Genomic DNA, 17,466 nt, shown 5'->3' with positions numbered 1-17,466 from the left:
GCATATATAGGTACTTAATAAATATTTATTGATGGCCTGACTAATCTAGAGACCTGTGTAAACCAAGAAGATGAAAATAAGAGGGTCCACTTGGAGATAAGCATTAGGGGGCAGGGGAAAGAGTACTGATTGCCCAGAAGTCCAATGTGAAGACTATCTGTCAAATCCAATACCAATTTATAGTTTTCTCTACAATGAGCAGATAGGTGTTTTTTTTTTTTTTTCTCACACCAAGCATGTTATTCAGGCAAAATCCAATAGATTCTCCTTGCCACTTGCTGGGGTAAGGGAGAGGTGTTGGCAAATGGATGGTGAGGAAGCACCATCCATCTTGATTCCTATGTAGTGTCTCAGAGAAAATGAGGAAATTGGGAAGAATTGTTCAAGGTTAAGGTGGAGCATTTCATCCCGTTCGATGGACCTCCAGGAATCCAGGCTCTATCAGTACTGTTAATTTCCGATCTTCCTTCCATATTTGAGGAAATATGCCACTTTTTTCACTCTGTAATTTTTCACTCTTTCTTTTAGTAGTTTTAGTCTTTGGGATACGAAGACCACAACCCAGCTTTGGTCAACAGCATATCATTCTCTCAGTCTGTTAATTTATTAAAATTTTGAAAAGATATAATTAAACATAAGGTTGTTTTTATCTTCTCCAAGACAAAATAGAATAAATGATGATGGTGGTGGTGGTGGTGATGATGATGGTGATGATAATGATGGTAATGGTAATGATGATGGTAGTGATGATGGTGATGATGATGATGATGACAGCTAGCATTTAAGAAGCACTGTGAGGTTTGCAAAGTGCCTTACAAGTATCTCATGTGAAAATCACAACAATCCTGGGAGGTAGGTGCTATTATTATCTTCATTTATAGATGAGGAAACTGAGGTAGAGATAGAGGTTAAGGGCCTTGCCCAGGGTCACACAGTTAGTATCTGAGGCAGAACTTTAACTTAGTTTTTCCTGACTTTAGTCTCAATGCTCTAATCACTGTGCCACCTAGTTTTAAGGGACTGGAGAACATTCTTTTTGTCTTTGGAACTTCAGGATTTAAGACATGCTGGTGGTATAGTGGGTGCTTGCTTAACAAATGTTTATTGGTTAATTGACTGATTTTTTAAGTCAAAAAGTTTAACTAATGTTGACTTTTTAAGCAACAGATAATGCAAACCTGAGTTCAAATGCCACCTTAGATGTTTAGTGCCTGTGGGACCTTGGGCAAACTATATAACCTCCTAGGGCCTCAGTTGTCTTATTTGCAAAATGGAGTTAGATAATATGGCCTCTGAGGTCATTTCCAAGTCTAGGTTTGTGATCCTATGAGACTAAGTATCAATAGGGATAGATAAGCAATGAGATTCCTTCCTCCCTCCCTCCCTTCTGTCCTTCTTCCTTTCTTTCTTCTTTCCTTCCTTCCTCCCTCCCTCCCTTTCTTCCTTCCTTCCCTCCCTTCCTCCCTCCCTCCCCTTTCTTTTCCTTCCTTCCTTTCCTCCCTCCAACCTCCCCTTCCTTTTCCTTCCTTCCTTCCTTCCTTCCCAACCTCCTCCTTTCCTTCCTTCCTTCCTTCTTCCTTCTTCCTTCCTTCCTTCCTTCCTTCCTGCCGCAACCCCTACATTCAGAGCTTTCACTGAAGTTCTCTATGAATGCCTATCAGAGCATATGGATATTCTGGTTTCTCAAAAATTATTCCAGCACATGCTGACAAGATGAAAAGGTTTCACACATGGGCTCAGTGGTAGGCCATGTACCTGTCATTCAAGAATAGGCCTTGCTTGGTTTACACATTCTCATTGACCATGGGTATATGGATTTTGGCCAGAAAACATTCAAAGATTATCCATTGAGTTGTAGAGAAGTTTCCATCTGTTTCAGTTGAAGGAATGTGTACATTAATGAAATAACATCTCCTTTAAATATGCTCTGAGAACATTGGAAAAGATAAAGAGATAATTAAGCTGTAACTATAGAATTCACAGGATCTGAGAGTTGGAAAGGACCTCAGTGGACCTCTAGTCCAATCTATAACTATACATAATTGTATGATAACTTTATCATTCTGTCTATCTATTTGCATCATTGACATTTTTGTAATTTGAGTAGTGTGTTAATGCAGTCAACTGCTGTTCAGTGTTGAGGCCATCCTGAATGTTTGGAGGTTTGCATTAATTTAGTAGAATTGATGCCCACATGCAGCAAAAAAGCAACTTACCAGGAAACTTGTCACAAGAGCTACCAACAAAAACAACAAAGGCAGAAAATACAGAAGAAAGAGACAATTTTGTCAGTAATCCACATAAAGTATACTGGGCTAGCATTTTGTCATGGCATGATAAATGAAGATTAGAAATGCTTAAAAGGTAAATTAAACTCTTCGGAACTTCCATAAGAGATCAGCAAAAAAAACTTACCTCAGCACAGGGTAAAGTACTTTAGCACATAATAATAATTTGTTAGAAATACTTACATGGTCAGAGATTAGATCATCTGGGCTCGGAGGCATCTTCCGAATGTTAAATTTTGTGACCCTTTGCCTCCCATTCCTCTGCAGTGAATCTTGGAGAATACAGTCTTCCTTGTAATAGAAAATATTGGTACTAGGAGAAAATAAAGAAGAAAAAATAGTCTGTGAATGAAGGAATTTTTAGCAGGGTCAGGAGGATGAAGGGCATGGGCATATTTCAACAAAAAGAAGCGAAACAAGAATCTTAGATGTTTGGAACTATGTTATTAAAAATGATTAGAAAAGTAAATTCCTTGAAGGTGAGGGCTAATTTTGCCTTTATTTGTACCCTAAACACTCAGTACAGTGTCTACCTCATAGTAAGTACTTAATAAATGCTTATTGACTTGTTGACTTTCTGTACAAGAGTTGGATCCTTTAGAGTAGAAGCAGTGTTTCATGGTCCAGAAAATTAAAAGGGAGATCTAAATGGACCTTGTCAGATCATAGAATCATAAATTTAGAGCTGGAAGGGATCTGAGAAACAATTGAGTTCAATTACCTCATTTGACAAACAGGGAAACTGAGGTACAAAGTAGTTGCGTGACTTGCTCAGTCCCATAGCTAGAAAGTTTCTGAAGCTGGATTCAAACCTAGGTCACTCTGACTACTAATCAAGCATTTTATCCACCATACTATACTTTTTTCCAAATAACATCCTGCAGAATAATAGGTAAAAACCTAGGGAGAAGAATTTTGGAAGAGAGAAACAGAAATTGAAAAGAGACAATTATCCTAGAAAACACACAGCAGTAAAACCCATAAATTATCTGAACTCAAGTTCACAAATAGGCAAGATGAATTAGAGAGTATATTGAAGGAAGCAAATTCAACCTCCCTAGTATCACTGAAATTTGGAAGGATGGGATCTATAACTGAAATATTTGGCTGTAATAGGATACCTTATTAAAAGTAAATGAACAGGTAAAAGGAGTAATTGAGTAGCATTGTATATTAAAAGTCTGTACTCATATGAGGCACTCTGTATAAAAGCCAAACAAAGGAAGAATTCTGGAGAATATTTGAATGGCAATTAATAAGCAGAAAACAGATACTGATGTTTTTAGTGTTATCTTTTTAAAAATTTTATTTTTAATTTATGGACTATAACAAATGCTTCTATAACATAGTGCAATAAAAAGAGGATTGTACACGAAACTGCAAATCTACTATGTACATTTAGTGATTCCTTTCAAATATACCACAAAATTGTCATGTAAATATCTTTTTTTCTTCCCTCCCCCCACCCTAGAGATGGCTACCATTAGACACAAATAGGTATATACAAAGAGAGAGAGAGAGAGAGAGAGAGAGAGAGAGAGAGAGATGTGTCTATGTATATATGTACATATTTAAACGTGTATATATGTAAATACATTGTATACATCTATCACTTCTTTCTCTGAATGTAGATAGCAGATAGCATCTTTTTTCATATGCCATTTATAGTTAATTTGGGTATTTATGATAAACAAAATACATTATTTGCTCAAAGCCATTCTTAAAACAATATTGCTACTACTTTGTACAATGTTCTCTTGGTTCTGCTCATTTCACTCTTCATTATTTCATGCAGGTCTTTCCATGTTTTTTCTAAAATCAACCAAGTCATTTCTTATAACACAGTAGTATTCCATCACAATCATATACCACAACTTGTTCAGCCATCCCCCAATTGATGGGCATCCTTGCAATTTCCAGTTCTTTGCCAACACAAAGAGAGCTGTTATAAACATTTTAGAACATATAGGTTCTTATCCTTTTTTTCTCTAATCATCTTTGGAAATAGACCAAGTAGTGGTATTGTTGGATCAAAGTAATGATATTGACAGGTAACTATATGCCAGAAAATTTGGACAGTAAGAATTAGATGATAAATATGGGGAAAATTACAAACCTGGCATGATGGCATAATACAGTAATGATAGAGGGTACTTTAGTTGTCTGAGCATCCTATATGCCCAGTCTTCCTCACGAAAACTCTACAAAGGGAGAAATGGAATTTTAGTAACCAAGAGTTATGAGGAGGCTCTTTATCCCATGTGTTCTCTAACCGTGTGCTACATTGACATTTTAATATCAATTTGAGCCCTTTTTCTCAAGAACTTTGGGCAGAGGAAGAGTCTGTACTGTTTTTGAGTCATTTGTTTCTATAACATCTGCCTTTTTGTGTTTGCTTAATAAATGCCTTTCTAAAGGAATATTAGTCAGACTGGTTGATAATTGCTGAAAAGCTCACTGATTCGGGCTTATTAGTGATGGTACTAGAAACTTCAGTAAACCTCAGAACCTTGAGGAAGTAATAGCAATTGTCTTTTGGACCCAGCCCACCAATGAAAAGTATAGCTCTGGAAGGAGTGCTACAGTAATACTCTTATGCAATAATCATACTCCGTTTCATGCCTTCACCCAATTTTGACGTTGGGAATATCAAAATTGGGTTCCTATTGATCTCCACAACAGAAGGAAAACTGTTCTCAGTTCTAGTTGAAGCTCTTAGACCTACAAAACAGCAGATATGAAACAAGTTTTATTTAACAACCAGAAAGATGCCAAAGACTCATACCATAGCCCATAAATAGGCAAGACAACTCTTCTCTCTCAGGTTAGCCTTTACTTTCTCTGGACCTGTCTAGTCTCCCATGCTTGGAATGTACTCCCTCCTCACCTCTGTCTGTCAGAATCACTTGTTTTTTCAACTCATAGCTGAAGCACCACCTTTGATGTAATATCTTTCTTGACCCTCCCAGATCCCATCCTCTATTTGTGCCTTGTGTGTTTATTTTCCTTTTTAAAGACCAAGTCCAAGGTATATGAATTGGCTATGGACCAATCATTCATATTCAACATGATGTCAGCTGAGCAGCTTGAGAAAAAGGAAGGAATTTATACCTTGTCAGTGAGTTAACTTTGTCAACTGAATTCCACATGTTGTTATAGAAAATAGTCAGTGCCAGAACAAAATTCTCATTGGTGGAACTCTTCACAGTTCATATTGGAGGCATTACCAAGGTCAGAACAAGGTACTCATCAGTAGGACGAGGGGAACCTAGGATAATGACTGAACTTCATATAGAAATGGACATAAGGAAGGGTACGATAGAGGATGAATACAAAGTCCCAAAGTGTTCTCTAGTCTTCTAAGAAAAGTAGTAGAAAGAATAAAAGTCAGAATGAGCTTAGCTTAGAAATGAATGTTAAAGAGAACAAAAAGGTTTTAAGCTATGTTAGGGGTGGATAGAAAGAAGATTGAAGAAGAAACAACACTAATAGTCAGAATGGATAGACTGGTAATAAGATTGTAAATCATAGGATTATGGATTTAGAGCTGAAAGGTTAGAGGTAACAAGTCCAATGTCCTCATTTTGCGAGTGACAAAACTGAAGCTTAGAGAGGTGAATTGACACTTGCCCATTGTCATGCAGCTAGCACATGTCAAAGGAGGCATTTGAATGCACATCTTCTTTATTTGAAACTCCGATCTCTGGCCATTACACCATGCTGGCTCTCAAGAGGCAATAAGGAATGCACATGTATCAAAATCATTATTTTTGCTCCTGTTTTCTGAGCAAAGGAAAGAAGCTTGGCTTCTCCACCAATGTCTTCAAATTGAGATTGATAGAACATTTTTTCCTTAGGTGAGGAGACAGTAAGAGAGCACTTAACCGTCCTGAATGAGTTTAAATTGCTAGCCCGAAAGCTTCTACATCCCAAGGTATTTGAAAAAATGGTGGGTATGATTTAGTAGCTATTGCCAGTGATCTTTGGAAAACATATGAAAAGACCTTGGAACAAGTCAAACAAGCATTTATTAAGCACTTGCTGTGTACTATGCATTATCTGAGATATAAAAATACAATGGATGATATAAATTCTATAAATCAATATATAAATACTGGGGCATAAATACAATGAATAACATGGTATCTGTCATTGAGAAATTTGTAGTTGTTCAGTCATTTCAGTATTCTCTGACTCTTTCTGACTCTGTTTAGGGTTTTCTTGGCAAAGATCCTAGAGTGGTTTGCCATTTTCTTCTACCATTCATTTTATAGATGAGAAAGCTGAGGTAAACAGGGTTAAGTGATTTGCCCAGGATCACACAGCTAATAAGTATGTTAGGCCAGATTTGAACTCAGGATGATAAGTCTTCCTGACTCCAGGCCTGGTGCTCTATCCACCATGCCACTCAGCTGCCCACTTAGAATACAGTAGACGCTTAATAATTGCTGTTGACTTGGATTATTAAATGCCTACTATGGCCCAGGTATGGTGCTAAGCAACAAGGATACAAAGGCAAAAAAGCAATCCGTATAGTAGGCAGCTTGCATTCTACTTGGTGAGGGGGAGATCCAACATGTATAGAGACCTAGGCAAAACTTTAAATATAATTTAACTTAATTTCAGTGAAGCACTAGAGCAATTCTCTCTTATTAATTCTTTCTCTCCTCTTTTTCTGGGCACTATATGTCTTAGATGCCTGTACAATTAGTTGCATCTGGGAACTGGTCGAATAACTGAACCTCAAAAGTAGGCAATAATAGAGCGGGGTCATCATGAATGGTAGTCTATAATCAATGTTCCCATGGGAAGCTGTCCTTTGTCCTGTTCTGTTCAACATTTTCATCAGTGACTTGATTGAAGGCATAAATGGCAGACTGATGAAATCTTCAGATGACAGGAAGTTGAGAATAGGTAATAAGTTGGAAGACAGTGATCACCAAGCTCTAGACGGGTTGGAATAGTGGGTTAAATCTAATGAGATGAAATTTGATGAAAAAAAATCCTGTTAACTCATACTAGACTTAAAAAAAATCAACCTCCTCACCACAGTATCCATAAAGCATAGCTAGGTTTCAGTACATTTTAGAAATGATTTTTTTTGGGGGGGTGGTTAGTGTACAGTTCACATAAGTTTAACAGTATGATATATTAGTCAACAAAAGATAAAATTTTTTGGAGTGAATTTATAATCTCATCAGTATAAGGACTTCCCAGGGAGAAAACTCACTACCAATTTAGATTGGTAACTGTCTGCAACTTATAGTCTTAGACATTTACAGGGGTAAGGGGCTGAGAGGAGGTGGTTCCTGGAAAGGTCAGTGACTTGCCAAGGATGTGGCAGAGCCAGCATGGTACAGTAGAAAAAGAACTGACTTCAGAGTCTGAGAACCCAGATTCAAATATAAACTCTGTCATTTACTAGCTATGTGATGTTATGCAAGTCACAACCTCTCTGGGCCTCAGTTTCCTTCTATGTTAAATGAGGGGTTAGACTAAATGGCCTTCCAGGTTGCTCCTCCAGTTCTACACCGACTTTGAGTGGAAGACTGGCTTCTATCCATCATACCTCCTAATGCTCTTAGGATACATTCAGTATCTCAGTTGAGAGAGATAATGGTCCCATTGTCCTCTGACCTTGTCAGACAATGTGTAGAGTATTCTGACTTGTCTGTTATCAAAAAGTTAGGCAGCCTAGAAGGCAAAATTCAAACCCTTCTCAGCTGGTTTTACAGATGAGGAAGCTGAAGTAAACAAGGTTAAGTGACTTGCCCAGGGTCACATAGGTAAATAGTAAGTGTCTGAGGCCAGGTTTAAACTGACTCCAGGCCTGGTACTCTATTTACAATGTTATCTAGCTGCCCTGGAGCCAGGAAGACCTGAGTACAAATCCAACCTCAGACACTTCCTGGCTGTGTGACCTTGGACAAGTCATTTAACCTCTGTTTGCTTCACTCCTAACAATACTCCTCTTCCTTCTCTTCCTCCTCCTCCTCCTCTTCTTCTTCCTCCTCCTACTCTTACTCCTCCTACTGCTCCTATTAATAATAATAATTCACAGGGTTGTTGTGAGGATCAAATGAGAGTATTTGTGAAACACTTTGCACATATTAAAGATTATATATATATGCACACACAGACATATACACACACACACTATTATTGTTATTATTATCACTATCTCATGTGATTAATAGAAGGATCAAATCGAAGTCTAAAAGTTCAATAAAAATGTTACTATGATTCCCTTTTGTGTTATCTTGCAATGGCTAAAGTCATACATCATTAAATCAATTAACCACCATTCATTAAGCACTTAATATACAATTAGCATTTATTAGCTTTAGCACTGAGGTAAACACTAGAGATACAGAAAAAAGGAACAGTTCCTGCCCTCAAAAGTCACAGTCTAAAGAGAGAAACACATGATCAAAACAACAACAACTCTGTATGTACAAGATAGAGAGTAATTGGAAGATGGTCTTAGAGTGGAAGGCTCTAGCAGTTATGGGTTAGGGGCTGGGAGGACTTGGAAATGCCTTCCTGAAGGATGTGGTATTTGAAATGAGAATTGAAGGAATCCAGGGATCCTAAAAGCTGGAGATGAGAAGGAAGAGCATCCAGGCATGCATGGGGAACAGACAGTGCAAAGACAGGTGGGAGATAGAGCCTCTTGTGTGAGGAACTGTAAGCCAGTAGGTCGAGATTGTAGAGCATGTGCAGGGATTCAATATAGAAACTCTCTCCATCATCTATAGGTTATAGTATTAGAGAGTTACTTGAGTCTCAGAGAGGTTAAATGACTTTCCCAAGGTCACACAACTAATAAACATCAAAGGCAGATAGGTTTTCTTGACTCTTAGTTGAATACTCTATCCATCAGGCCAAACTGCCTCTCTACCAAACCCAATAGAATTAGAACAGCTCTCATTTCTATAGCATGCCAGCTACCTCCTCACCATTCTGCCTGTCCCCTGATCATTTTCCCCTCCCTACCCCAGAGTCCATCTCAGGATCTCACAGCTCTAATAAGTGAACTTTTACCCTCTGCCACCCAGAATCAGGTCTCCAAGCCCCAGTGGTTGTGTCTAGCACTCCTTCCCCCAACTCTCCACACCTTTGCAAGGCTGTTCCTCACCACTAGAATGTTCTTTTTCACCTGTACTTCTTAGCATCCCATTTTTTTCAAAGCAAAGCACACATGCCACCTTCTATGGTTATCCCTAAACAGCCATGTATATACTTAGCTGTTTAATCTTATATCCTCTCACTAGATTCTAAGCTCTGCGAGGACAAGGAATGTCTTTCATTAGTGTCATTCTCTGTTGTTGTCATTGTTCTTTCTCTTCCTTCTCCTCATCCTTCCTTTTCCTCTTCCTTGTTCTCCTCCTCTTCTTCTTCTTCTCTTACTTGCTATTTTTCTTCCTCCTCCTCCTCCTTTCCCTTTATATCATTGCAGTCATTGCATATATTATTTTCCAGTTTTAGAATCTAGAACAGTATCTTAAACATGTTTTCTGGATTGTATTCTAAATCAAAGCCACTAAATATTTCGTTGGATTTTTTTATTTCATTCATGATGGTACTTCTCCCACCAGTGCAAACTTCAATCCATCCATACTTTCACGTCCTGTGTAGTTCCTGCCCATGTCCTTCCATAATTTCTCTATAGTCTCCTCATTGACTGGAGGCCTTGCTCTTGGTCTTTCCATATTTCATGGATACTAGTGCACAATTAAGGCTGGCCTTCTGTAATTCACCCTTGATTATGAGGACTGTACAATCATAAGTCTATAGAGGGAGGGGATGATGGAGATCATATATTCCCATCCCCTCATTTTGAAGAGGAGGAAAACTGAGACCCAGAGAAGGTAAGTGATTTGCCCAGGGCCACAAAGATGGTAAGTAGGGGTGGTAGAATTGGGATTCAACCACAGCTACTCACATGTGAAATATAATTCTCTTTCTACTGCCACTGATCCAACTGGCTCATCTCTTTTTCTGGTTATTCATGTCGCTGATCATTTCTTTTGCACTACTTTGTTTTTAGTTCTGTTGGTGATAATTGTCATCTATTACATTGCTATCATTACTCTTTTGACCTTCAGAACTGATGTGGTTAAGAAGCTACATTTTATCTTGTTTTTCTTCCTAGCAATGCTCTGATCCTAATGGAGGAGGAGAAGGAAATGAGGAAAGAAAAAGATAGAAAGAAAGAAGAGAGGGAGACAGAGAGAGAGACAAAGAGAAAGAGTTTGTATGTGTGCATGTGTTCATGTGTGTTTGTATGTGTGTGAGGGAGAGAGTGGAGGAGGGAGAGGGAGGGAGGGAGAGAGAGAGAGAAAGAGACAGAGAGAGAGAGAGAGAGAGAGAGAGAGAGAGAGAGAGAGAGAGAGAGAGAGAGAGAGAGATATGGGGGGGAGAGGGAGAGACAGAGGGAGAGAGTGGATAAGAGCAAAGTCCTCTGGCATTAGTCATAGCTCACTAAGCTTGGCTTTCCTCCTCCCCCTTCCCCCACCTTTATGATCATATGAGAGAGCGATGGAAGGCGTTTATAGAAGACATCATACAGAAGCTTTGCTCTTCAAATATTAGCTTAGTAGTACCCACAGGTTTACATACGCTTGGCTAGAGCAATAGATAACCTTGAGGATCCTGATAAGAAAACTTACGCCTCTTGGAAAATATTTGGCTGAACGGATGTTTAAGACTCAGAAGTGCCTGAAACCAGAGGCTTAGAATCACAAGCAGGCTTTATGCCTGCTAGGCTGGTGATGTCTTAACCTCTATAAGGTAAGTAAGTACCCGCCAGAAAGGAGAAACCACTAGTCATTCTGAAGTGTCAGTCACTCATGAGTAGATAAATAGATCCCAATATAACTGCAGGATCCCTGGGCACTGAGAGGAATTGCCTTATCTGTCCCCAGCTTTGAGAATATAGTCATTTTTACCATCTTTTCTACTTATCAGTGCTTGCTTCCTGGATGTTAGTCTGGTCTCCCCTCTCACCACCCCCAGCTAAATGTTAAGCCCACAGAAAAGAAGTGTGAGTAAAATGTTCAGTTTTGCGTCAGGAAGACATAGGTTCCGATTCCACCTCATTAGCCAAGTGACCCAGGGCAGCTTTCTGGGCCCCAGTTTCCTCATCCACAAAACTAGGGTGGGTGGATTCAGTGACCTCAAAAGTCCTTTCCAGCTTTAAATCTATGATCTTACAATCCTATGGTCTTTTTTTTCTTTCACTTTTTTACTTTTACTTTTAAATTTTTTTACTTATATATTTACTTATAATTTTACAAATTATGTTGCTACCTTGTTTTCACATCACCTTTATAACCTCTGCCTCTGCTTCTGCCTCCTCTCCATGGTCCATTTTGATGGCTGAAGGCTGCCTCCTTAACTTTAGGTTTACTGAAAGTCATGTCATCATCTCCCTGATGTCATAGTCCTCTTCAAGAACAAACACAACAGCAAAAAAAGTGTAGCTATGAATATTTTAGTGTGTATGGGACCTGTCTTTCTGTCTTTGAACTCGTTGAAATAATTTGCCTAGCAGTGAAATCTCCTTGTATCATAGAATCATAAGATTTAGAACTAGAAGGGAACAAGAGGTTCTCTTCCACAGGTGCTGAGTCTTCCTTCTCGAAATTCAGGGTGCTGGAGTGACATGTATTCTTTCTGGAACGGAATGTTCTTTAATAGACTCTCAAAGTGAAAAGAACGTCAGAGATCAGCTAGTCTAAAGCTAGGAGAAATCCTCTCTACATTGTCATCATGTGGTCGTCCAGTCTCTACCAGAAAACTTCCAGTGTAAGAGTTCTGAGGGAACTCTTGTCCTTCCTTTTCAGTTATTTTAGTCTTGGCAAAGATACTGGAGTGGTTTGCCCATTTCCTCTAAACAGGGTCACACATTAGTAAGTGTCTGAGGTCTCATTTGAACTCAGGTCTTCATGATTCCAGGCCCAGTGTTCTATCCGCTATGCCACCAAGCTGCCCCAGGGAACTCTTAGGATTATAGTAGAATTTAGAGCTGTAAGAGATCGGAGGGGTGGTCTGATCCAACGGATTCATTGGGACATATCTAGAAATGGCGAAATAAAAGGTCACAATGGATCCTTTCTCCTCAATTCCCTCCTTGAAAACAGGTATACAAATGCTACAAAGAAGGAGAATGACTAGAAATTGTCAAAATATTTTTAGAAAATCATTCAAAGCAATGTACATGCAAAAAACAACCCTCTAACTCAATGAAAAAAAATGTATGAATTAAAAACGGCAAAAGCTAGAATGAAAGAAAACAAAAAAATACAAAAATACCAAGATTAGCATTAGCAATATGGCTACAATTATTTCAACAAAATGTATAATAACACTATAGAAACTAAAGGAAGAAATAAAATTAGTACAAATGTAATGATGAAATGAAGGAAATTATTGAGACTAAAAATAGGACAAGATGTTGAGATGATTTAGTGGTTTAGAAATATCTGTAAATTTTTTTAGTATGAAAAACATTTTACTGGAGGGCAAGATAGGAGAATATGTGCAAGTGGAAAAACAAACACAGAAAATTATTTAACTAGAAAAAATATGAAATGCATTATAGATGTGATAGATTTGGTAGGAAAGAAAATTTAAGAAGCCTCCAATTTAATAATTTCAAAAAAACTGTGATAAAAAACACAAAGAATCTGACCACTATTTTAGGGAATTGCACATGACAATTTCCATGCAATATTAAAAACCAAGACTAGTTTGCAGATTGATAGAATCAACAAAACAATGCCAGATATGTTGTCTGAGATCACAAAAACACATCATTACCAAGCTTCAAGACTTCAAAACCAAGATGATACGGGCAGCCAAAAAGGAAGGTATCATACCAACCCTTCATTTAACAGAAGAAAAAATTTAGATTGAGAAAGTTTAAGTGACTTGCAAAGGTATGACATTATCTCTAAGTTCACTTTCCTATTCTTTTTGTATCCTCAAGCATAGTCACAAGGGTCTTCCTCCTCAAGGTTCTCTGGAGCCTGAAGTCCTTATTTCCTGATTTTAATGTCCATTGCTAGTACACTAGATTATTGCTGGACTTGAATATTATCATTATACATAGGTCCAGGGGTGTGTCTGATTCTCTTAGCTAATCACAAGCTCTTCTCATTGTGGTGGCATCATTTGTCTTCATCCAATGTTCAAAGAGTCAATCTTCTTCAACTAATGAAAGACTTCTCCACACCTAGTTTACATTCTCAATTGATTCAATAAAAGGGTCCAGGCCTTTTGTGTTTAATTGGGATGAGGAGCTTGTATAGTATATCATATCATGTATATATTTTATTATATGATACAACATATGGTATAATACATAATTATGTATAATATAATAAGATAAAACATGGTATAACCTAATATAGTATAGGATAACATAATATGACATAATACAACATAACATAATATAATATGTAATAGTAATGTCTTCCATTTGGAAGGTACTTCAAAGGCCATCTAATCCAATCCCTAACTATTGTTATTTACACTCCTCTGCAATGTTTTTGATTGGTAGTCTTCTAAACTTTTCTAGACTTTGCTGGTAAACTTCCACTAAGAGGAACCTCATTACCTTCTTAGGCTGTTCGGTCTACCTTTTATGGATGATTCTAGTTATGGGAGAATTAAGCCTAAATCCTTGTCTCTTTGACTTCCATCCGCTGCTCCTAGTTACTCCCTCCTGGGCCAAGCATAACATGGCTCTTCCTTTATAGTCTCTCAGGTATTTGAAAACAGCAGGCTCCATTTATATCAATAGAAGCAGCAGCCATGAAGTGGAACTAGAAGCTGGGGGTTGGTAGTGCTTTGCGTCCCAGGTTAAATACAGTAAGTTTTACAAAGCACTTTACATGTGTTATTTCATTGGTTCCCCACAACAGCCCTGGAGGTAGGCACTATTATTATCCTCATTTAACATATAGGGAAACTGTGGCTAAGGGAGATTACGCAGGGTCATCCTTCCCCACTTAGTAAATACCTGAACTGGGTCCTCCTGACTCCAAGTCCAGTTCTTTATCCACTCACTAGATATCTTATAAGTCTCTTCCAGTACCAAAGAATGAATTTCCACATATCAATGCAGGAAAGAAAAGGGCTTCACCACTCTCCCAGTAAGGAACACCCTCCTCTGACATATACTGACTATATGACTATGGAGAAGTCACTTATTTACTCTGTCAGTGCCCCTAGGTCTAAAATTAAAGCCTACTAAGACTTCATAACACAGAGCATTTGCTTATCTCTATTTGTAGAGGGAGTTTCTTTCCTATAAGAATGAAATTGCTGGCCTATTTCAAAAAATTAATGCTCATTATTGGATGAATAAAGCAGAAAGCACTGACAATATTTTTAATGACTCGGTATCTCCATTATGAGCATCATTGATTTTATTGAACAGTGCATACTACCATACTCACCGGGGCTAGTAATATGTACAGGGCCTTTTACCCCTACACAGAATAACCCCAGAGAGCTGGCTTTTTTAATGATTCTTGGGTCTCCTCTTCAGATGCTCTCCCCCTTAGCTGCCCAGCTGTTAGCTATGTCTGCATGCTGTCTCCAGTCTAGTAAGCTAGCCACATTTCTTCTTATTTCCATCTGCTCACTATCCATTGTTATAGACTCTCAGGACAGGAAGTGATCTCTGTGCCAGAGTAGGTACTTCCTGTGCAACAATCTTACCAAGTGAAGACCTCCAGAGGAGGTGACCCCATTACCCCCATTTCATCATTAAATAGCTCTTGAATTATTAATTTTACTTTTCCCCCTTACTGAACCACAGAATCATGTAGAACCACAAAGTTTGGAAGGGACCTCAAAGCTTACCCAGTCTCTCCATTCCAACCCATACCAGAACTGGAATCTCCTAGGCAAAGTCCCTGACTAGTGGTTGTCCAGCCTTCAACTGAATCCTTTTATGGATAAGAAACTTACTGTTTCTTGAGGTAGCCCATTGTATGTGGAAACAGCTTTCATTGTTAGGCATTTGGTTTTTACATTCAACACAAATTCTCCACTTTTTAATCTTCCACCCATTGCCTGGTTCTTCCCAAAGAGAGACAGTCAAATCAAGCCAAGTCAAGTCAACAAGAATTTATTAAGGTTAAGTGACTTATCCTCAGTCGTATGATCAGTATGTGTCAGAGAAGGAAATTGAACCTAGGTGTTCCTTACTAAGAGGTCAGCCCCCTTCTTTCCTGCATTAATATTCCAAACACTGTGATAAGTCCTGGGGATATAATGAAAGGCAAAAACCAGTTCCTGCCCACAAGTTTACAGTCTAATGGGGGGAGAGGAGGAGAGATAGAACAGAATGCGTTTAAAGGCTTTTACTTGATGGCCCTTCAAATATTGGCTGCTTCTCTTATGCTACCAGCTAGATAACCCAGATAACCAAGAGTCCCTGTGGCTTAATTACCATTTTTAGAAACAGTAAGTGTACTGCATTACCATGATGTCATTCTAAAGCCAAATAGGAAGACAAAAAAAACATTTTCCATAACTTGGGTTTAGCTTAGTGAAAAATCGCCTTGATCCTCTTCCTTCAGAACATGCATTTTATCCCAAGTCTTGCTTCAGTTTGAAGTTCTCTACTGAGAAGCTTAAAAGTGCCCAAGATTTTTGGGACATGTGCATCACTGGGTTATCATGTGATTTCAGAGTTGAAGAGAGCTCAAAGGTCACTTAATCTGAATGGTTTATCTATAAGAATCTGTAGCATGATATGGAGAAAGTATTGAGGGTGGAGGGAGAGGACTTGAGCTCAAATCCTAGTTTATCAAATTCACTTAAATCTTCCTGAGATTTATTTGACTTCCTCATCTCTAAAATGAGGGAGTTGGATTAGAGAGCCCCTGAGGTCACTTCCAATTCTATGTTTATGCTCCTGTTAAACTGTTACTGCGTGGCTTAGGAGGAAGTAATACAATATGACCCCTTGGGTTTCTCAGGGTTTTGAATCCAGCTAAGTGGTTTCATGGATGGTGTGCAGGACTTTGAGTTAGGAAGACTTGAATTCAGATCCTGCCTCTGACACTAGCTTCCTGATCCTGCTCTCAGCCAACCTCAGTTTCCTCATCTGGCAAAACAGGAATCATGAAAGCATCTATTTCACAGACTTGTTGTGATGATCAAATGTAAAGTGTTTTGCAAGCTTTAAAGTGTCAATTTCTTATTGTTGTCGTTAATAAAAATAATTGATCCCATGAAAATACATAAAATGTAAACATCCATCCACACAGTAGAAAGAGCATGAAGTCTAGAATGAGGACAATGTCCAGAAGATCTGAGTTCAAATCCAGCTTCCAACTCTTCTGTGTGACCCTGGGCATGACTCGCTTGTAAAGTGGGGATAATGATACTGCCTGCCTCACAGAGCTGTTGTAAGGATAACGAGATAACGAGATGACATATCAAGTGTTTTGCAAGCCTTAAAGAAATATGTAAATGTTAGCTATTATGCTGTGGTTGTGGTTTGGGGTGTTATCCTTTGAAGCCCTCTAGTGAGAAAACCTCTATGTCCTGAGGCGACCCACTCTACTCAGTCCTAGGTTTTTTGGTTTTTTTTTTTTTTGAAAATTTCAACATGTATCTCACTTCATTAAGTTGCCTTCCAACTTCCAGCCATTGGTCCAGGTTCTGCTCTCTGGAACCCAGAACAGCAATTTTAACCACTTTTTTTTTCTTCTCATGACAGTGTATCGAATTCTTGAAGGCCAAAATTATGTGCCCCTAATAATGGCCTCTCTTTTATGACCAAACATCTGCATTTCCTTCATCTGTTCCTTACCAGGGCACCAATTGAAGGTCTTTCTCCATCTTGGTTCCCTTCTTGATACTCTGCAGCTTGACAATATCTTCCCTAAAATCTGGACCCCAGAATTCAACACCTGCTGCCAGATGTCAACTGACCAGGGCAGATTTTGGTGGAAACTGACTATGGCTGATGTGCCTGCATCCCCAAGAATATAGAATTTATCCTATCTACAGTGAACTGATCTGAAGCTTATTATAGCTGTACCCAACCTCCCCATAATAAAGCATTTCAGGGAATCTTGAACAAGCATCATAGAAATCAGAATATGGAAAGGGAAAAAAATGTTGATCTGAAATGTGGAGTTCTTCGGCC

General features: G+C 38.6%; 1 protein-coding gene across 1 annotated transcript in view; it reads left to right on the top strand.

Annotated features, from left to right (window-relative positions):
• Positions 1-17,466, top strand: part of TMEM132D (transmembrane protein 132D) — a 925,255-nt gene that overhangs the window by 499,950 nt on the left and 407,839 nt on the right. The window lies entirely within an intron of this gene.

Source organism: Trichosurus vulpecula, chromosome 1 (assembly GCF_011100635.1).
Source record: "Trichosurus vulpecula isolate mTriVul1 chromosome 1, mTriVul1.pri, whole genome shotgun sequence".
Classification (NCBI taxonomy): Eukaryota; Metazoa; Chordata; class Mammalia; order Diprotodontia; family Phalangeridae; genus Trichosurus; species Trichosurus vulpecula.
The sequence above is the reverse complement of the archived record's forward strand: the minus strand, read 5'-3'. Positions and strand labels throughout refer to the sequence as shown.